Below are 14,082 nucleotides of genomic sequence, written 5' to 3'. Positions count from 1 at the left end.
ATTTTCACAATTACTTCCTTCACCTTTGTTAAAAAAGCAGGTAGGTAGGCTCAAGAGCGTGCACACGTTTGGAGGACTACTTTCCAATTTTCTTCTATTATTAAATTTGCTTCATTAACTTGGTAACATTTGTTGAAGGAGTAGTATAATGCACTATTGGGAGGTAGCTGAACACACTGTGTGAGGCCGTGACACGGGTCAAATATATGCAGCCACCAATCAGCAGCTAGCTCCCAGCAGTGCACTGCTGCTCCTGAGCCAACCTAGGTATGTTTTTCAATAAAGGATAACAAGAGAACAAAGCAAATTAGACAATAGAAGTACATAGTAAAGTTGTATAAAATGACATGCTCTATCTGAATCATGACAGCTACTGTTTTACACGTGTGAGCATCTAACTACAACACAGATTGTGTCTTTTCTAAGAATTATTCATTAAAAGAAACCCAAAGCAATTTTTTGTGTAAAAAAATACTGGCACTATTCCTTACAATTCATGATGTCTTAAAGGGACCCAGAATTTTATCAGTTTGACCCGTCCGCACGGATTTCCTATCAGCTAATAAGAACAGATATCAACTAATAATGGTTTTAGGAGTCTTAAAATATAAATCTAAAAATATACCTTCCTCGTCATGCCACAGTGATTTGCTAATGAAAGAAGGATATCTGTTCTCCCCAGACTATCCTTACTAGAGAGGGACAGTCCCTAATTCTGAGCTCTGTTCCACTGAGGCAGCCATATGTCCCTATATGCAGAATTTCCCTTAGCCCGGCCCACAGAACAAACAGACACGCCCACCGTCTGACCATATACACCCATGGTCCCGCCCACTAACCACCATTGACCCCCATCCTTCTCAACGTGGCGGCAACTTTGCCCAGCAAAACTGACCATAAGCAGTAGTATCAGCACAGCCGCACCAGTTTAGGATCTTAGCCAATAGCAAATCCCAAAACAACTGTTTTTACCCATAAAGCACTTCCCTAACTGACAAAATTAGCTGCAAAAGTTTCAACTGCCGAACTTTCCCATGGTATCCTGCATTTCTATAGCAACGTTGCGGAGTTGTCGTGATGACACCGCAGCAAACTCTAGTGCTCATTCCGTCTAGCGTGGTCTAGCATCTGATGTCAGCAGAACCAGACTGCGCCTGTACATAACGTGGAGTGCGTACACAAAAAGCTGCAAGTGGATTGGTCAGCAAGCCCTGAGAGAAGGAGGGGAGTCAGAATGACTGCTTATATTGTTATTTCAACCAATAAGGATCGCTCTGTATTTGCTGCACTATTACACAAAATCAATATGTTCCATAAAGTGGAACTTGTAATTCTATGTTGTGCTTAAGTCCTTTAAAGGGACATAATAGTCAACATTAAACTTTCATGATTCAGGCACAGCATTCTCTTAGTATCCTTTGTTGAGTAAACCTAGGTATGCTCATGAGCGTGCAGGTGTCTTTCGCTTTATATGGCAACAATGTTTATAGCAATGTTATGCAAGCAATGCACCAGCCATGTGCACACTACTGAAAGTAGTACATTTAATAACAGAAGTAAATCAGAAAGTTTTTCTTGTTTTTAAACTGAACACTCTCCCTGAGTCATGACAGTTTAAGGACCAGTAGAATTGCATAATTACCAAGTGCACAATAAAAAGACAATGCAATAACATTTACTCTGAAATTCAAATAAGCAGTAGATTTTTTTCTGACAAATGTATTTTTTCCTTCATTTGCCGGCCCCCTATCATGTGACAGCCATCAGCCAATCACAGCCTAGTATATGTATACACTGTGAACTTGTGCATATGCTCAGTAGGAGCAGGTGCCTCAGAAAGTGTGCACATAAATAGACTGTGCACAATATGATAATGGATAATGTAAGCAATTTGGAAAGTCTCTAAAATAATTTTGATTTTAGCGTCCCTTTAAACACACAGTTATGTACAAGCAATAGTACAATATTATGCCCTAACAAATTACAGCATTTTCTTGCTGCACTGCTTTTGTTCTGTTATTACTCAAAATTTCTTGAAAAGGTTGTTGGAAGGAACAGCCTTTTTTACAAGGATTTATTTTACAAATATTTAACCCCGTAGGTGCAATGGGGATAGAACAGACAATTTTTTGCAATTTTAATTTTTATTGGTATTTCAAATCAGGATACAGAAAATAAAAAGAGGAAAAGAAATAAGAAACATTTTCTTTATGTTTACATATTTGGGGGTTATTTACATGTTCATTTTTATCAGTCATGACTCACTTCCCCAGCAATAAAATAAAAAAACCCAGCAACTTAACATTTTGCTCCATTAAGCCTTTTTATTAATAATCCTAATAGCTCCCTTATCCTAAGTATCTATCATCTTTTATAACACCGGGTTAAGAAAAGTCAACAGCCCGTCCAGGGCTAGGCAGCCCATTCTGAGCAAGACAAGAAAAAAAAAAAAACATATTTCAAAAAATTACATTACATCTTCAACCTATCTTTCATAATACAGATTCAATTCTATTTTGTTGGAATTTCCTTAACCTTCTTGAGTAATCAGGGTGGCTTATTTAGAATTTTTTGGTCTAATAAAAAAAAAAAAAAAGGGTAAGTAAAAAATAATTTTCCCATCTCTCCCCCTCTTCCCCCTTCCTTTATTGTTCAATTTTTACCATGTTCCTAAAATAACTAATTCTGAGTGTCTAAATGGGTAAATTAAATAATCAATTTCTTTTTTAGGGAAAGTTTTTATAAAGGAGGACCATTTTTGAAAAAAATTACCTACAGCTCTTGTATCATAAAATTTTGTATTATATTGTTCAAGAATACATTGTTTTTTTATGGAGTTTCTAATTTCCGAAAAAGTAGGAGCTGATGTATCTTTCCATTTTTTGAAAATCATATATCTAGATGCTAGTATGGCAACATTGACAATTTTTTTCTGATCAGGTGGAATTCTTGGAACCAGTCTAAGTAATATTATATTTATAAATGAAAAGTCCAGGTGGGAGACTCCCACCCTTTTACTTAACCAGTATTCCATTTTTTTCCAAGTCGCTTTTATTTTAGGGCATTCCCACAGCATATGCTTAAAATTAGCTGCTGTTAATGAGCATTTTGGGCATTTATTAAATTGGGAATTCCCCCATCTATGACCCTTTTCCGGGGTGAAATATGTCATATGAAGAAGTTTTATATGAGATTCTCGCCATGTAGCAGAGAGAGTTGTTCGCCTGACTTCTAATATCAATGTTTGAATATTCCCTACTTCAACCTGATCTGGTACTAAATTAACTGCCCATTTTGATTGAATTCTTGTTATATTATTTAAACCTTTATCTGAGTTCAGTATTTGATAGCAATATGTAATGGATAACCGTCCCTTTTTAGCCTGCATTAGCCAATTCTCTAAAGGCCCCAATGACCAATTTCAGCCTGAATAGTTTAATAGTTTCCAAGTATAGTGTCTTGCCTGTAAATAAACATAAAAATCTTTTTGGGAAAGATCAAACTCCGCTCTTAAATCAGCAAATGTTTTAATATACTTTCCTGCAATGTCTACTAATTGTATCACTTTATCCAATCCCATCTCTTGCCACCTTTGTAGTGGAGCTAAATGTAGGCCTATTGCAAAGTGAGGATTCCCTTTTAAGGGTAAATATTTAGAAAATTTTTTATCGACTTTTAATAGGGTGCAGATCTTTGACCAGGCCTTGATTGGAGTATATATAGTTTTGGAGTTTTTTATTACCTTTGGTATGTCTCTTAATTCATTATGTATTAATGCTGCTGGGAGATAGGGAAAGGTTATATTGTTTTCTAAATCATTATCTGTTATATAGTCTTTGGAACAGATCCAATCCACTACGATTCGGGCCAATCCTGCTAAATTATATAGACGAAGATCTGGCAGGGCACAGCCGCCAGATTTTTGAGGTAGACTAAGTTTCTCTAATGCTATTCTAGGCTTTTTCCCTTGCCAAATAAACTTTCTAAGGGCCATATTTAGGGTCTTAATATCTTTATCCTTCAGAAGAATCGGGACATTTTGAATAATATACAAAATTTTTGGGAGTAATATCATTTTATACAAAGCAATACGTCCTGACAATGAAATGGGAAGATTTTGCCAATTCTTCATTGTATACACCATAGTTTTTAGAATTGGGAGTATGTTAAGGCTATACCATTTCTCTGGTGTTGGAGAGACTAAAATACCCAAGTATCTGAAAGCTTCTTCAACAATTTTAAAGGGTATGTTTTCTTTTAATTGGGAAGGTCGTTTTAACCATAATAATTTGGTTTTAGATGTATTCATTTTGTAACCTGAGAACAGAGTGAATTGATTTATAATTGACAGTAATTTTGGTAAATTTGTCTGAATCTCTCTCATATATAATTAGATGTCGTCAGCATATAATGCTATCTTAAGTTCTCTATTTCTTATTTTTATCCCTTCACAATCTTGTCTAATCCTTATTGCAAGAGGTTCTATTGCGACATTGAAACGCAGGGGTGAAAGGGGACATCCCTGCCTTGTGCCCCTAGCTAAACATATATCCAATGACTGTCTAGTATTCACTATTATCTTTGTAGAGGCTTTATTGTAAAGATTTTCAATAAATTTAGAGAATTGGCCTTTAAAACCGAACTGAGCTAGCGTATGAAGGAGATGATCATGGTGGACTGAGTCAAATGCTTTCTCAGCATCAATTTTAATGACTGCCTTATCACTTTTATCCTGTTTTCCTTCTTGTCCCTTATTCGTCTCTAGTTTGAAATAATCAATGGTGAGAAACAGCTCTCCAATCTTAGCTGAAGAGTTTCTATTCATTAAAAATCCAGCTTGATCTTTGTGTATTATAGTTGGAAGAAGAGTTTGCATTCTTTGAGCAAGAATAGAGGTAATTAGTTTATAGTCCACATTTAACAAGGCTATTGGCCTATATGACTCTTTCTGGGTTAGATCTTTCTCAGGTTTTGGTATAAGCGTTGTATAAGAGGCTGCAAAACTAGAGGAGGGAGAGTTGCCCTCAACGTACATATTATTAAATAACTTTGTCAAATGCGGAACTATCAATGGCGATAATATTTTGTAAAACTCACTAGGCAGGCCATCAGGGCCTGATGCTTTATTGATAGACATATCTTTAATACTCTTTTTGACCTCTTCTTCAGTGATAGGGGAATTTATCATTTCATTTAATTCATCTGTTATCTTTGGAAAGGAAATCTTTTCCCAAAAATGTGCGCGCTGTTTCTTATCTGATTCCCTATGAGAATAAAGATCTTTATAGTAATTTGTCATTATTTTTAAAATCTCCTCTGGATTTGTGATTAATTTATCCCCTTCCTTGACAGACTCAGTTGGGGGAGATCCTTTGTCTTGTTTAATTAAATTGGCAAGTAACTTGCCTGCTTTGTTTCCATATTTAAATAGTTGTGTTTGTAATTTTAGTTCTCTTTGTGTAGTTTTATGTAATAGAAAGGTGTCTCTTTCCCTTTTAGCTTGCGTGTATCTATTCCATGATTCAGGAGTTTTATTCAATATATAAGTGTTATAAGTATTTAATAGTGTTCTTACAACCTCTTCCTCTTTCTTTTTATATTTTTTCGTTCTATTGATATTGTATGCTATAATCTCCCCCCTCATAACTGCTTTTGCAGCCTCCCAAAAGATCATTGGTCGGTTAGTGTAATCACTATTTAATTGGGCATATTCCTGAAATTTCAAGCTCAGCATATTTTTAAATTCTGGATCTGCGGCCAAATACTGAGGAAAATAAAATCGTAAATTTTTATTCTTAGGATCCTGTGCATGTATTTCAAAAGTTATTGGGGCATGATCCGAGACTGTAATAGGAAGAATGTTAGACTCTATGTTTAAATTTAAGAATTTCTCATCTACCAAAAATAAGTCTATTCTTGAGAGCGTCTTATGAGCTTTAGAAAGACATATGTAACTTTTAGTATCTTGGTTATCTAGTCTCCAAATGTCCTTGACTTTTAAGTTAGAATATATTTTAGTGAAAACTTTTGTTTCTAAGTTGTCTTTCTTTGTTCTTAAAATTCGAGCATCTTGTCTTAGTCTGTCTAGTGCATAGTGTGGGGACATGTTGAAATCTCCTCCAATTATTAATAAGCCCTCTTTTTTGGAAAATATTTTAGTTTGCAGGGTATCCCAGAAAACATAATCAATAGTATTTGGTGCATATATATTGCAGAGTGTATATGTGTTTTTAGCGATCTTAACCTTCAATAGTAGGAATCTCCCACCTGGATCTATTTCTAAAATTGTAGATGCAGCCTTTATTTTTTTCCCAAGTAGAATTGCCACTCCCCCTCTTCTACCCAGAGCCGGAGCTGCAATAACTTCCTGGACCCATGATTTTTTTAGTTTAATTATTTCATCCTTGTTCATATGTGTTTCCTGGAGGAGGGCAACATCTGTATTTATCTTTCTCAAATAGGATATAATTGTTTTTCTTTTAATGGGAGATGTTAACCCTCCTATATTCCAGGATACTATTTTACAGGTAATGTCTGTGTCCATTATTTAATACAAGAGGGAAGAAGGAGAAAAAAAAAACAAAAAAACAAACAACAACAATATAGAAAGCCTTATCTCTACATCCTCCCTGACCCCTTCAATTGTGTGTTCCTGGTTGTCCCATTTTATTTCCCCTATCATAGTGTCCCGATCAACCCTTGCCGGGGCATTAACCCTAAGTATGGGCTGGCTATTTCTTAAAAAAAGGGGAAAAAAAATTCCCATTAAGGTTAACATTAAAAATGATATATATTATATTCAATTCAATGACTCTCTTTCTTCTCCCATCCCTTCTTTCATTAATTTCATGAGTATCATTCAGAGTAGTACCCATTTTGTTCTTGTGTTTCATTATCCTTATCTTCCTTTCTATTTTAGCAGCTCTGCCTTCTGATATTGTCATTGCTCATTAGTTGGGAGATAATGTCTGTGCTATATATTTTTCAGCTTCTTTAGATGATTCAAAAACCTGAGTCCTGTTATTTATTGTTATTTTTAATTTGGCTGGGTAAATTAGTGTAGCTTGGTAACCTTGACTTATCAGTCTGGTACAGATTGGGGATAATTCTCTTCTCTTGGCTGATGTCTCAGCCGAGAAGTTCTGAAAAAGCAGTATTTTAGAGTTTCCCAAAAAAATGGGTTGTTTTTTTCTGAAATATTGTAGTAATGTAATTTTATCTTGATAATTCAATATTTTGGCAATAATTGGTCTTGGTCTGTCCTTCCCTTTTTCTATACTCCGCCACCCCAATCTGTGTATTCTTTCAATTATAATTCTTGGCTGTGTTTGTGGTATCTGTAATAGGTGTGGGATTGTTATCGTGAGTAGCTTATTTAAATCCTCATATTGTTTCTCTTCCGGCACTCCTATTAACCTAATGTTGTTCCTTCTCCCCCGATTTTCGAGGTCTTCCAATTTCAATTCAGTTTTAATTAGCTTAGAGTTTATATCAGCTAAAGTAGTGTTATGATTTTGTATAGTGTCTTCTAAGTCAGATATTCTCTGCTCTGCTTCAGAGATCCTATTTGAAAATTGACGTACCTCAGTAGTTATTGTATTTAGGTCTTGTTTAATTTCACTTCGCAGCTCTTCAAACTTAGGGAACAATGCTTCAGTTATTTTAACCACTAAAGCCTGTATATCTAATGGCTCATTTGCCTGAGATCCACTGTTACTGGAATTATTCTCAGTTGACAGTTCTTGCGCATTCTTATTTTTTTTGTCTCTTTGCCTTGCTTCCATGACCGAAGGAGGAGTCTTGGTTTGTGCAGTGATGTATTTGTCCATATATTCGTGAGTAACGTGCTATATATCGTGAGGTGAATAACGTGCAGTAAATAGTATGGAGGGGGAGGGAAGAGGTTTGAGCCTCCCTTAGTGTAAAAAAAAAAAAAAAAAGGGGTGAGGGGGGGGGGGGGGGGGAGTGAGTTGAAAGTGCTACTTAAACGTGAATGAAAATAACTAAAAATAAAATAAAGGGTAAATAAGGAGTGAGTAAAGGTGCTAAAAAGTAGTGGAGAAAAGCTCCACCTACTGTGTTAAATCTTTGGTCACAGGAGCTTGGCACAATGTTATTTCTTATGGATGTATTTACTATATCCAATTTAATATGTACTTTTCAAACAAATGCAGCCTGCGTGCTGCTCTATACTTAATGAGCTATAGTTAATTACTTAACAGACCATGAGTTCCTAATCTGCTATACCAAGGAAAAAACAAACAAAAAAAAACAGGAAAAAGAGCAAAAAAAACTTTTTACTCGTTAAGAGTTAATACTGGGAAAGAACAAATGTCTTCTGCAATATTCCTATTCTCAATTAATCTACGTTTTAGTCAGTGTAGTTTACCCCACCTTTCTTATAGGAATGTATTTAGTCAATTAGTAATACTTTCTCCAAAATTTTGAAATATACTCTACTCAGTTAGATTTTATGTTAGGTTTGCATTGTCTATAGGAGCTTTCTAAGACATTTCCTCTTTCACTTCCAAAATTGTTTAATTAAACATAATAACATAATCCACAATGCACTTGCAACAATTTGGCTTAACCTTTCAAAGAAAAAAGCAATTTTTAGTCAGAGTATTTAAATTGGGTCATTTCAATAGCAGAGGAAAAACATCTGAAACAATCTTTACCATCAAAATGTTTGTCTTAATCAGTTTTCCTTTTAACCTAACTTTAGTCTAGCATATCTATATTCACCCAGTATACAATTAGGTATTAACATTAACCCAGGCTCCAGCCCGTTACAAAAAAGTCTATTCAGTTAGGTCTTGTAATAGCGTTATAAATGAGTTATTCAATCTATAAGACCTTTAAATTCTTTTCTTTTTTTTTTTTTTAAAGAAGAGGTTTAATATAGCCCACTTAATATTTGATAGATAGGCAGTTCTTGTAGTGCTTTTTAACAGCACTATTATATTACCGTCCACTTCCCTTTTTTAGTTCCAAATACCTTAGGGAGACTTCATCTCAAGATATAGTAAAGCTTAATTGAGGGCCCAAATCTCCTCTATTATGAAGAAAAATCTATTTGGGGGCCTTTGGCTCTCAAAAGTACCTGTCTCCCTTCCTGGGGGCTCCAGAAACGGATCTCTCACTGCTACCAAGGGGTGAGCTCTAAGTCGATTCTTCTTCTCCCCCACGCAACATCGGTGGGGGGGAGAAACACTGGAAACAAGTCTCTTCTCAGGTCGGTAACACGCTGAACACTCACAGCGTAGGAAGCGCCTTCGACCCGACCATCCGTGACGTCACCGTCTCCGCTGTTGGATTTCCTTCTCCTTGCGAGTGGGACCGCCTTGACTCCAGCTCCTCGCTTGTCCCTCCACGGCAGACCTCCGGAACCTCCTTCACACCCCAGGAGCGGCTCCAGTCAGAACATAGAAGCCTCGCTCAGGTCAGCGGTACACAGGCACCGCGGGTGAGAATACGGCTGCTCTTTAGCACTTATTACCTTCTATTGTAGGAATTGCCCGTTCAGTTTTGGGCTTGCAGCACTGTTCAACTCCCCCTCACGCAGCACCGGTGGGAGGGGGGATTGGGGAAAAAAAAAAGTGAGCGGTGTTGGTAGAATTTTGGGAGTTTTCTTTGAGTCAAGGCTTGGGTCTGTTTCCACCAGATGTCAGTTTATCTGTCCTGGGTACTCCTGTATCTTCTTAAGTGCAACAGAGAAGTTAAAGTAACATAGCCAGTCCATTTAGTTGCTAACCAGTGCGTTGGAATGGCACTTGTTAGAGTGCTGGGAATAGGATAAGTTCTTTTTCTTTATCCCTCAGTAAAAGAGCCACCTAGGACAAAGGTTTTAAGCACAATATGCTCTGCCAACGGCTCTTGCAGGGAACCTGAGAACAGGTGTTTGCACGTCCTTACACCTGTGCTCCTCCCACCAGGTTCCTCCTGATTACCTAGGGCATGTCCTAGAACAGACAATTTTAAACAACTTTCCAATGTACTTCTATTATCAAATTTGCTTCATTCTCTTGTTATCCTTTGCTGAAGGAACAGCATTGTTCTACTGGCAGCTAGCTCAACACATCTATTTAGCCAATCACAAGAGACAAATATGTGCAGGCACCAATCAGCAGCAGCTCCCACTAGTGTAGGATATGTTCATATTCTTTTTCAACAAGGGATACCAAGAGAACAAAGCACATTTGAAAATAGAAGTCAATTTAAGTGTCTTAAAATTAATTTCTCTATTAAAACGCCTTCGTAAACAATCGTATTCATCACACTATTTGTCACTATACTTGTGATTTCGGAATGGTAGAAAATGGTGGCTCTGAACCAGTGTGAACTGTATTGCCCGAATTATTTCAATAAAAAATACCACATCTCTGTAAGGGTCTTATAATTAAAAACTCGCTGGCATGGTGATAAATCTCGCCAAATCTTCAGGTTTGTTTTTTTCAATGCATGTGTCTCTCACATTCAGAACCCTGTATAGCGATACAAACAGTTCTCAAACTAACATTTGCTTTTCTAAAATTCTTTAAAGAGACAGTAAAGTCAAAATTAAACTTTTGTGGTTCAGATAGAAATTTGCTTTGTTCGGTTGGTATCTTTTGTTGAAGAGTAAATCAAAGTAGGTTCAAAGCAGCTCAGAAGCGTGCACGTGTCTGTAGAACTCTATGACAGCAATGTGTACAACATTGTATAAGGCTGCTACAAACAATGGGCCAGATTATGAGTGGGTGGGATCATAAGTGGTGAGTAATGTTTTGAGCTGGCTAGTAGCCTAGAGCTTGACATTTTGAGCCCTGTATGTATATATATATATATATATATATATATATATATATATATATATATATATATAAGACCAGTGAGCACTTTATATGGTGTGTATATATAAATATATATATATATATATATATACATTATATATATATATATATATATATATATATATATATATATATACATATACACCATATAAAGTGCTCACTGGTCTTCAGTAGCCTGTTAAAAAATTCCTTTAATAATGTGACAATTCATGACTAATATAATCCTATCTTCAGACAAATGAATAGTGTACAAAACAAACTTATAAAGGCCTGATAAACCCTCCCCCATCAGGTATCCAATCATAGTGAGGCGTGTGCAAACCCAGAGAAAGTGATTGGCTCCTCCAGTGTTTTACTGGTGATGAGGGATAGGTAGTGTGTTTGCTTATAGTTTGTTTACATTTAACTACTCACGCCCAGATGGGCAGGGCTTGGACTCATTCAAACCTATCAGAGTATGTTATGAAATGTGGCTACAAACTTAGTAGATATGGTTTCGGTGCATCGGACCCGCGGTTGGTGTTATACGAGGTCCCATTGATGCAGGATGTTGATGGGGGTGGTACCTGGGATTATGGGACACTTTTCATTCATATTATTTTGTGGGCTTTATAAAAAATATGCAGGTGACGTAGGAGTTGTCATGGGGCTGTTTGTGTATCTTTTGCTGACACGCCCACCTAGGTGGGCGGTGTGTTCCAAAACCTTTTGGAGTAGGTTAACAAGAGGTGATGTTATGTAATAGACGTGGCGTTGTCACGGCAGATCCAATCCGGTAGCGGCACACGCAACCTTATAGACAAGGGTGAGCTCTGTATATTTTGTATCAGTTCGATCTTTGCATCAGTTCGTAACATTTTATTTTTGATTGAGGAAGAAGCTCATGATACAGATACAGTTGACACTTTATAATTTTTTCTACACATTTGATCTAATACTGATCTCTATTTTTATGTCTGGAAGTTATTCTGGTTGCACACGGCACTTTCTCTGGGTTTGCACACGCCTCACTATGATTGGATACCTGATGGGGGAGGATTTATCAGGCCTATATAAGTTTGCTTTGTACACTATTTATTTGTCTGAAGAAGGGATTATGTAAGTCCCGAAACTTCACATTATTTATGGATTTTATTTTACAGTCGACTGAAGACCAGTGAGTGCTTTATATGGTTTCTATGCATTCATTTTTGAATAGCACCCTGGCGGTTGGAGTTATTCGGTGAGAGTGCAACTACCAGACACCTACTATATATAATTATATAGATATATAGGTATAGATATATATTTTACCAAAATACCATCATATATATGTAAAAATATGTATTTATGAATAAATAGAACATATTCTGCTATGTAAACAACTGTCATGATTCCACCTTAAATCCCTTTGTCCACCTTTACTATTCACCTATAAAAGGATATCAGACACACCTGTTTAATGCTTGATTATTGAAGTTGTGTTTCTGAAGAACTTCCTGTTCCTCCGTTTCTACTCTTTCAAGCCTTTAACTAATTTTTGAGAATCATCTACGTTGGATCAAGTTTTCACTTTCAAAGTGTATCTCAAGTGATTATATCTTCCAAAACTTACTTCTCCAAGGTATTTATCCCTTGCCGTAATCTATAGCCTGAATCTTTGACGTCATCTCACACGCTGTATCACAGGAGCCGTACAGCACTCACATCTTGCAGCCTCCTCCTCTCTGACCTGTTCAGTGAACGCTGCCTAATCAATAACGCTGCTTCCCAGCTGTGTCTTCAATACATTTCAGTCTCCGATCAGGTACAAACTTCCTCAGCTCATAAACTGTTTTTGCCTCAAGTAAGATCATCTTGTAACTTACAAAGTATATTTTGTTAATTCAAGTTTACATCTCATATATAGCAGATACATATTTTTCTATCTTTTTGCTCACCATTTTGTCTCCTATTTTTCTCTTGTGCGCACAGAGTTTATTATTTTCTGTCATTAATACAGCCTGTCTCTTGTAAGACAAATCTTATTCTGAGTGAGTTTACTTCAAGAATCTTTCTCCTCAGATTTCCCATTCTGTATTATTTTTTATTTACACAAATCATTTTCAATTACTAATATTAAGTTGCTTTATTCCATGAGTTTAACTTATTCAAAGCTATATTTGTTAAATATTGGAAAAAGCTACAAATCTATTTTTTATTTACCTGGAGACATGACAAAATAATCAAGCCTTAAAAATATATAAAGTTACTCTTAAATATGGATCCTGCAGCAATGGCAAATGAAATAACCAGTTTAAATCAAAAGGTGGAGATATTAGCTCAGGGTTTAACAGAGTTAAAAAATGAAAATAACACTTTGAAAAGTATTATGAATGACTTTATTACACAAAAGGCAGCTGAACACCCTGAACCAAAGATTAACCCACCTAGTGTGTTTGCTGGTGTACGCACTCGCTTCCGTGAATTTCGCAATGCATGCTTACTCATGTTCTCTATGAAACCTAAAACATATTATTCTGATAGAGTAAAAGTATGTACTGTGATCTCATATTTAAGTGGGGAACCCAGATTATGGGCTGACAAATTTTTTGAGGCTAATGATCCCATTTTAGGTTCACTGGAAGATTTCTTTAACGCAATGGCTTTATTGTATGAAGACCGCAACACCTAACTCACTGCTGAAAATAACTTAAGAACACTTAAGCAGGGCAAACGGCCAGTTGAGGACTACGTCGCTGAGTTTCAAATGTGGGCTACGGAGTCTCAGTGGAACTCAGTCTCTCTACGCAACCAGTTTCGTCTGGGACTATCAGAACATTTGAAAGATGAGTTATCTCGTATTGAGTTCCCAGACACGCTTGAGTCTCTCATAAAGATCTCTATTTCAATGGATAAGAGATTCAGGGAACGCCGTGCTGAAAAGGTACCACCTGAACCATATCCAAAGAAGTACCATCAACCACATGTACAACAACCATCTTCAAGTCCTGTACCTATGGAAATTGGCACAATTAAGGGTCCTCTAACATACGAAGAAAAACAAAGAAGAAGAAGTTTAAATCTTTGTATGTACTGTGGAAACAAAGACCACACAGTGTCCACTTGTCCAACTCTAATACGCCAGAAGAGGGGTAAGATATTGATAGTTAACCCTCAAATTAATTCTAAAATGATATCACACTTAACCATTTCATTGTCTTTGCAGTGGGATCAACATCTTCTGCTGAATGAGGCCATGATCGATTCAGGGGCGTTTGGCATGTTCATG

The 14,082-nt window shown here is 36.5% G+C and overlaps 1 protein-coding gene across 4 annotated transcripts in view; it reads right to left on the bottom strand.

Moving 5' to 3' along the window:
• Positions 1-14,082, bottom strand: part of ST6GALNAC6 (ST6 N-acetylgalactosaminide alpha-2,6-sialyltransferase 6) — a 105,836-nt gene that overhangs the window by 4,950 nt on the left and 86,804 nt on the right. The window lies entirely within an intron of this gene.

Source organism: Bombina bombina, chromosome 12, assembly GCF_027579735.1.
Source record: "Bombina bombina isolate aBomBom1 chromosome 12, aBomBom1.pri, whole genome shotgun sequence".
Classification (NCBI taxonomy): domain Eukaryota; kingdom Metazoa; phylum Chordata; class Amphibia; order Anura; family Bombinatoridae; genus Bombina; species Bombina bombina.
This window is presented reverse-complemented; position numbering and strand designations above follow the sequence as displayed.